Source organism: Bidens hawaiensis, unplaced genomic scaffold, assembly GCF_021521415.1.
Source record: "Bidens hawaiensis isolate Kalapana, Puna unplaced genomic scaffold, B.hawaiensis_p1.1 tig00062288_1, whole genome shotgun sequence".
In the NCBI taxonomy this organism is placed as follows: domain Eukaryota; kingdom Viridiplantae; phylum Streptophyta; class Magnoliopsida; order Asterales; family Asteraceae; genus Bidens; species Bidens hawaiensis.
In genome coordinates this window covers 21,373-30,088 of record NW_027501172.1, presented here as the reverse complement: position 1 = coordinate 30,088, position 8,716 = coordinate 21,373, and positions in this window count along the sequence as shown.

The window sequence follows — 8,716 nt, the reverse complement described above, 5'->3', positions numbered from 1 at the left end:
ATATATATATATATATATTGTTAGGGCATGGATTTTCAGTATCCTTAGTTGATGTGTGAAAAGTGTGTATAATATTTTTAACCAAGTTTTACCGAATTCACCAAAAAAACCACACAATCGGCAAGTGTACCGGTCGTTATGTAGTTAGCAAGTAAGAACGGATATTGAACCTAGGACACTATGGGTAAACTCTAATTATTAAACCTAATTAATTACTTATCTAGACTCTCTTTTGATTTTTTTAGATTTTTTTTTAAATATTAATTAAACTAATATTATTTAACTAATTAAAATTAACTAAAAATAAACTTTATAAAAATTGGGTTTTAACCAAATGCGAGAAACGACTACCTAGGTAATGGAATCCTACTAGTTAAATTAATAGTTAACGAACTTGACTTGGTTGAAAAACAATATCTAAAAAATATGACACTAAAGACCACTAAAGTACGTTAGAACGCCTCCCGGCCTCACCAACGACACCCTAGAACTCTAATGACATGTGAAGCTTAATTGTTAAAGGTTTGGATCACCTCCCGGTCTCACCTTACCTAATAATACTATGGTACCCCAAAACCCAAATCACCTCCCGGTCTCTTTGAATACAATATATATTATATAAAGGGGGTATTTTTAATTAATTGGAACACGACTTGCATCAATAACCTAAAGGGACCTAGGCTAACTCACTCCGCGCAATTAGTACCCAAACCCGCGAAAGACAAAGATGACACAACACTAAATTGCCTCCCGGCCTCTCTAGAGATAGAATAATAAAATCTAATCCGCTCTCTATAATTAATCCTACGATTTTTTCGACCATAAATCGCAAACAAGTTGAAAACACAAAGTAGACAACCTAATCATGCATCTAACAATCACCAATGACTATCAAATACAAGTGGAATAATTATTAAAGCAAAAATTGGATTCAATTACGCATATATATCATGACCAAACTAATAAAAAAAACTTTACCATAACACTAAATCAACCAACATCAAATAAAAGTTCGTCAAACCATCAATCTAACATAATACTCAACTAAAAACTAGGTAGTTTAAAGTATTTAGCTACAAATAAAAAAGTATGAAACAAAAAGAAAATATAGATTATGGTTCATTGAAAAATAAACAAAGTTTGACCTTCTGATTTGCCTTGCTTCACTAGCTGTCGTGACTTCTTTGACTTTTCCTTGTGGCCGTGGCTTGTCTTTTTGCTTTCGAAAATAATAATAATAATAGTCAACAGTAGCCGCCAATTCTTCTCTAGCCTCCCTCCCCATCATAAAACTTAGGTCATCTTATATGTAAATCAAATGAATATAATCACCAGAGTTTCCACTTCCTCTATATGAGCTGGCCCTACACTAGTATATTTAACAATTAACGTTAATGGGCTTCAATATTCTTATGTAAATTTAAAAACAAAATGATAAATAATAGGAGTCAACTAAAACCAGTACTTAGATGTTCAGCATGTCGCCAACTGACTTTGACTCTTTTATTTGTTATTATTATCATTTTTATTTTACTTAAATTTTTATCAAATAAGTTGAACTCATCAGTATGTCAAGTACAATTACTATTATTAGTTTCTTAATGGGGAACTTTAATTTAGATTCATATATATATAATTAATAAATGAATCAAATGAATATAATTAAGTTTAGACAACACATGCTAACTCGTTAATCAAAACTTTCGTATACACACTCTATTTTAGTTTGTTGTCTCGTACAACCCATAAAATATATACATGAACCAATTCTGCACGTTATTTTATAAAAACATCTCAAAAGCTATTCAAAAGTGTAGGAAATATTTATATAAATTATGTATATTTTAAACTATATCATCAACAAAGATTATATTCAGAACAAATCCAGGATGCGATATCCTCTAAGGTAACTGGTATCCTAATTACATTATATAACTAACACGATATTTGCTACTTTCCATGTTTACCAGGTCAAAGACCGTTGCTTGATCTCCCGAGGACTCACACTTACTGTTATTAGAGCGTGGCAACTAAGGAAACATGCTACCTAACAGAATTAACGGCTAATTGATTAAGTCTAAAAGCTTCCTTAAATATAGGACTTCTTGTTGGTTTTATTTTTGTATAAATAGAGCTCTATACGGATCATAACACACACACTCTAGCACTCGAGAACTTACTAGTACTCGCATTCTCTGTAATCACGATCAAGTTTGAGCTCCACACTTGTAATCACCTTTGTTATTAATAAACCGGTGGTGATATTTTTCACCACCCGGGGTTTTTTTCTTGTTATCCCAAGGATAACAGGTTTTTTCCTCGCAACAAATCTCTGTGTTCATACTATTTTTACAAGCACCTAGTCCCATTTTACTAATTTGGTTGTAAAATCACTCTTGTTAATTTTTGACCAAAACAATTTGGCGCCCACCGTGGGGCAAACGGTGCTTCAATCCATCAAAAACTGCTTGCTTCACACTCAATCACTTTTTCATCCCTTCATTATGGCCTCACAACCAAAAACTAGCTCTGTCCTTGCTCCGGTGGTCATCGCTGCTTCAAACGTCAACTCAGGACCTCCACCAGTGCCAAAGAAGAGCACTCAGCCCAGAGGAGAACTTCCACCATTTGCGGGATCCTCTATACGGGTAGACCCGGTTATTTCTAACAATGACATTTTTGCTTTGATGAAACATGTCAAAACACATATGGAGCAGCAAGAAAAGACCAACTCAAGGCTATTTAAGGAGATTGAAGGGATTAAAAAGAAGCCAGGGCAGGAAAATACTCCAATCATGCCCAGGGTTCTTGATTACGATTCTCCAAGATCATCTGTCCTCCAGAATCCCGGATCCTTGGGGACACAACCAGCAAGGACTCTGTCTCAGCAGCAGTCAGGATACTAGGGAATTTACCCTCCGGTATCCTCGGAATTACCCAAGTCTATGAGGCCAGACTCCGTCAACATGCAGCCTCGTCCAACCATGCCATCTGGCATATTCTCGTCAGGATCCCCCATGGTGTCCTCTGAAGTGCATGTTGGAGATGACATCCCGATGCAGGTGTCACCCTATCCTGAGGATACCCTCAATGGAAGAACTAGCCGTCAAGGCTCAGGATACCAGAGACCTAATCATGACCTCGGTAATAGTTTATTTAATGCTAATTTATACACTAACCGTGGACATGTGCAGGATAAGGGGATAACCCCCGAGATAGCCAGGGAACTGCAGAAAATGAAGGATATGATTTCCAGTATCCCAGGGATAATACGTCCCATAGTTGAAGTCCCCGCAGGTAGCCATAAGTTTTCCAGGCTCACTTGGCCAATATGTGACGTGGAAATCCCCAAGCAGTTCTAAACTCCCAGCATGAAGCTGTACGATGGGACTACCGATCCTATGGAACACGTAGCTCAGTATAGAGAAAGGATGGAGATCAACCCCATCCCATTGACATCAAAGAAGCTTGCCTATGCAAGGGATTCAGCTCAACGTTAACGGGGCTAGCCCTCAAATGGTTATTGAGTATTCCTTCTAACACTATTACTTCATTTTCTCATTTAATAAACTTGTTCAATAATCAATTCTCTTGTAGTAGATCTTTTGAGAAAATGACAGGTGACTTATATAGAATTGTTCAGCGTAACAATAAATCCGTAAGGGATTACATAACCAGATTTAGCAGGGAAGCTTTGGAAATACCCAACCTTGACTTGGCGGCTGCTGTTGAAGCCTTTAAGATGGGACTAAGGAAGGATTCTCCTTTCTATGATGATCTTGTCATGACTCCATGCAGGAATCTTGATGAAGTCAGAAACAGGGCATTAAGATACATTCGGCTAGAGGATGACAAGAAGGCTCATGGAAACTTGGTTATCCCGAAGTATGAGTCTACCAACAGGAAATCAGACTCTCCACAAAAGTTCACTAGGCCCAAGCCTTATTCCAAGCAAGATAATCCCAGGATAAACGCTGTGGAAGAAGACGAAGATGATGAAGAGTATCCTAAAATTTCTGAATATTGTTTTAATATAGATATTGGTGGTGTGATATGTGCCATGCAGGATTTAGGTGACAAGGCCAGATGGCCTAAGAAAAATGAAAAACCAGGATCCATCAAAGATAAGTCTAAATGGTGTGTATTCCATGAGGACTTCGGCCATCGCACTGAAGATTGCATAGCACTTCGGAAAGAAATAGGATACCTTCACAGCAAAGGATACCTAAAGGAACTATTTGGAAGAAACAAGAACAAGAGTCAGGATCCTGTCAAGATACCTGAAAGGGAACCTTCTCCTCCACCCGGGGCTAAGGTTGTATCTCTCATCTCAGGAGGATCTTACATTTGCGGAACCTCGTATTCAGCAGCTAAGAAGCGTTCCAGAGAAACAAAAATGGACAACGGAGAAAGACCTCTCCGCACTTCCACTTTGACAACTCAAAGGATCATATCCTTCGACGAGGAGGACCGATGTGATATTGTGGATCCCAACCATGATGGTTTGGTAATCACTTTATGTATAACTAACTGTTTTGTGCACAGGATACTCGTTGATGGAGGAAGCTCTTTAAACATTATCCAAATGGATGCCTTAAAAAAGATGGATATTCCGGAAACAGAGATTATCCCAAAATCCTCAGTTCTTGTAGGATTCAGTGGCTAGACCAAGAACACTTTGGGAGAAATCAAACTTCCAATATATATTGAAGGAACTAATTCTCTACAAAAATTTGTGTTATTGACTCATTATCTTGTTGTAATGTGATATTAGGCAGGCCCTGGATCCATAGCATGAAGGCAGTACCCTCAACTTATCATCAATGTGTGAAACTACCAAGTCCTTGGGGGGTCATCAAGATTGAGAGCGATCAGCAAGATGCCAAGGAATATTATGCTTCATCAATGAAGTGGACTACAAAGCCTACTCAAGCATAGCAATTACAGAAACAACCAGGGAAGGTCCTGCAAGCAAGAGAGCAGGATGTAAAGGAAGTTTCCTTGGATCCTCAGGATACTGAAATCAAAGTATTGTTAGGATCAAGTATTCCTGAGGATATTGAGATGGAATTGATATCCTTTCTAAAGAAAGAGCTTCTACCTTCGCCTGGAAACATGAAGATATGACAGGTATCTCTAAATCTATAATCACTCATAAACTTGGTATAGATAAATCTTTCAGGCCAGTACATCAAAAGCGAAGGAAGTTTGCTCATAAGAGAAACGCTATCATACAAGAAGAGGTGCAGAAGCTGCTCAAAACCAAGATGATAAGAGAGGTCCAATATCCTAGATGGTTGGTCAATCTAGTTGTTGTCCAGAAGAAAAATGGAGAATGGAGAGTGTGTGTGCACTTTACAGACCTGAATAAGGCCTATACAAAAGACTCGTTCCCACTCCCACACATTGACTCAATGGTGGATGCAACTGCTGGCCACGAGCTGCTAACCTTCATGGATGCATCCTCAGGATTTCAACAAATTCAAATGGAGCCTTTAGATCAGGAATATACAACCTTCATGACTCCCATAGGTATATACTGTTATACTGCAATGCCTTTTGGACTAAAAAAATGCAGGTGCAACATACCAGAGGCTAGTCAACATCATGTTCAAAGACCAACTGGGGGACACGGTGGAAGTCTACATAGACGACATGGTGGTAAAGTCAAGAAAGGCTGAGGATCATCTCAAAGACTTGGCAACAGCGTTTGACATCCTGGATGAGTATAACATGAAGCTGAACCCAGCCAAGTGTCATTTTGGTGTCAAAGCAGGAAAGTTTCTTGGATATATGGTTACCAAGAGAGGAATAGAAGCAAGCCCTGAGCAGATCAAAGCTATCCTGGATATCAAATCACCAAAAAATGTCAAAGATGTCCAAAGGTTAACGGGTAGAATAGCAGCTCTCAACAGATTCATCTCAAGATCTTCAGAGAAGTGTAAAGACTTCTATGATATCCTGAGGAAGAATAAAAAATTCGAATGGGGAGAGAAGCAAGAAAGGGCATTGGTATCCTTGAACGAATACTTATCCTTAGCGCCACTCCTTATGAAGCCAGTTGATGGTGAACCGTTATCCTTGTACCTAGCTGTTTTTGGAAGTACAATAAAGTGCTGTCTTAGTCAAAAATCACGAAGGTCAACAACATCCAATATATTATGTAAGTGAAAGTCTACTAGATGCTGAATCCAGGTATTCTGATCTTGAAAAGTTGATTTTAGCACTTATAATGGCTTCTACTAAATTAAGACATTATTTTGAAACTCATGTTATTCATGTAAAAACTAACTATCCTATTAAAGTTGTTTTGAGAAAACCAGAAATGTCAGGTAGGATGGCAAAGTGGGCTGTGAAGCTTAGTGCATACGATATCTTGTATGAACCAAGAACAGCCATAAAATCTCAAGCACTTGCCGACTTTGTGGCTGATTTTAGCCAGGATATACTTGAGCAAGTAGAAAAGGAAGTTCAACAACTGGAGATCAACGAGAGTTGGACTTTGCATACCGATGGTGCCTCCAACATAAGAGGAACAGGTCTGGGTATCCTGCTAAAATTGTCACAGGGGGACATAATACCTCTATCTATATCTTGTGAATTTCAGACTATTAATAATGAGGCTGAATATGAAGCCTTAATAGCTGGTTTGCAGTTAGCTAAGGATATGAAGGTCAAGTATCTTCAAGTTTATGTTGATTCTTTGTTGTTAGCTAACCATTTTAATGGCTCTTATGCAGTGAATGCAGAAAACTTAGTAAAATATTTAGAAATAGTTAAGAAATTAGCTATGTGTTTCGAAACATTTGATATAGTACAGGTACCAAGGGAAGAGAACACTGAAGCAGATGCTTTAGCAAATTTGGCATCAGCTCTCAAAATACCAGATGATGTCAAGACACCTATCGTGCACATCTTGACTCCAGCAACAAAGGGGAACCAAGAAGTCCTGGAGACTTCGAATTCTGAAGATAATCCAATATCTTGGACCCATCCCATAATGCGGTATCTTCAGGATAATGAGATTCCAGAAGGAGAAAATCCAAGAGATTTCCGAATGAAGGTAACCAAGTATATTATCCTAATTAAATGATACTTTGTATAGAAAATCACTTGCAGGTCTATACTTGAGGATGCTTGGAATATCAAGAAGCATAAGAAGTTCTCAAGGATACACATGAAGGTGATTGTGGAAACCACACTGGGGGTAGAGCCTTAGTATCCAAGATACTGAGGATAGGTTACTTCTGGCCAACAATGAAGAAGGATGCAATGGATTTCTCCAAGAAGTGTGATGCTTGCCAAAGACATAGCAACATATTGCATCAACCAGCTGAACCATCATATCCTATTATATCCCCGTGGCCATTTATGAAATGGGGAATGGATATTGTGGGAAAGCTGCCCAAGGCTCCTGGTGGAAAGGTCTTTATGCTGGCTATGACAGATTACTTCTCCAAGTGGATCGAAGTAGAGGCATTTGTCCAAGTTAAAGAAAAGGATGTGATCTCATTCATCAAACGCAATATCCTGACAAGATTTGGTATCCCGGCAGAGATTGTATGCGACAATGGATCATAGTTCATCAGTAGTAGAACAACCAACTTTTGTGAAAGTTGGGGAATCAAGATGGCGCCTTCAACTCCAGTACATCCTCAAGCCAATGGTCAAGCAGAGTCAAGTAACAAGATCATCATCAACAATTTAAAGAAGAAATTGGGATCCAAGAAAGGAAAATGGGCTGAAGAACTACAATTTGTTCTTTGGGCTGATAGAACCACTTCAAAAAATGCTACGGGACAAACATCTTTCTCCTTGGTGTTTGGGGCCGAAGCTGTTATCCCTACAAAGATGGTGATCCCCACAGCAAGAACCAGCATCCAAGATACTGAGTCCAACAACCAAAGCCTTATTGAAGACCTGGATACCATTGAAGAACTCAGAGATCTCGCCAGGATCAGAATGACAGCATACCAACAAAGAATAGCCAAGTCCTACAATAAGAATATCAGGATTCGAAGATTCCAAGTAGGAGATATGGTGTTAAGAAAGGCATTTCAGAATACCACTAACCCGGTAGAAGGAAAGCTAGCTCCAAAGTGGGAAGGTCCTTACTTGATCGATTCAGAAGCAGGAAAAGGGGGCCTACAGGTTAATCACTATGGAAGGTGTTCCTATACCAAGAGCTTGGAATGTTATCCATCTTAAGGCATATTTTTGCTAGTATCCTCGACTGGTTTGTTCGTATCCTCAATAATTCAGGATAAAGGTATGTCCCCTCATCTATTATTACATATTTAAACTTTTTATTATCAAGTTTACTGACTTAAGCATCGGAGGGGTGTTAGCTAGGCTAACACCCACCCCTTATCAAGAATTTAGTGTTTTGCAGTTATCCCATGGATACGTTATCTTCACAACAGTTAGAGACTGATCACCTCACACACGAATAAGATATCCCTGATATCTCCTAAGGTTTAAAGGTCTTCACCTTTCCAACGAACGCCTAGAGCGCACGAATAAGATATCTTGGATATCTTCTAAGGTTTAAAGGTCTTCGCCTTTCTAATGATTGCCTGGAGCGCACGATGATTCGGATATAGTTCGAGGCAAGCAGACCAGACCAGCTGATCATCCGTTTGTTGTTGGCTATATACCGAATCCTTAAGATAAGTGGCATACGTGTCACACATACGGTTTATAACATTTTCATGTT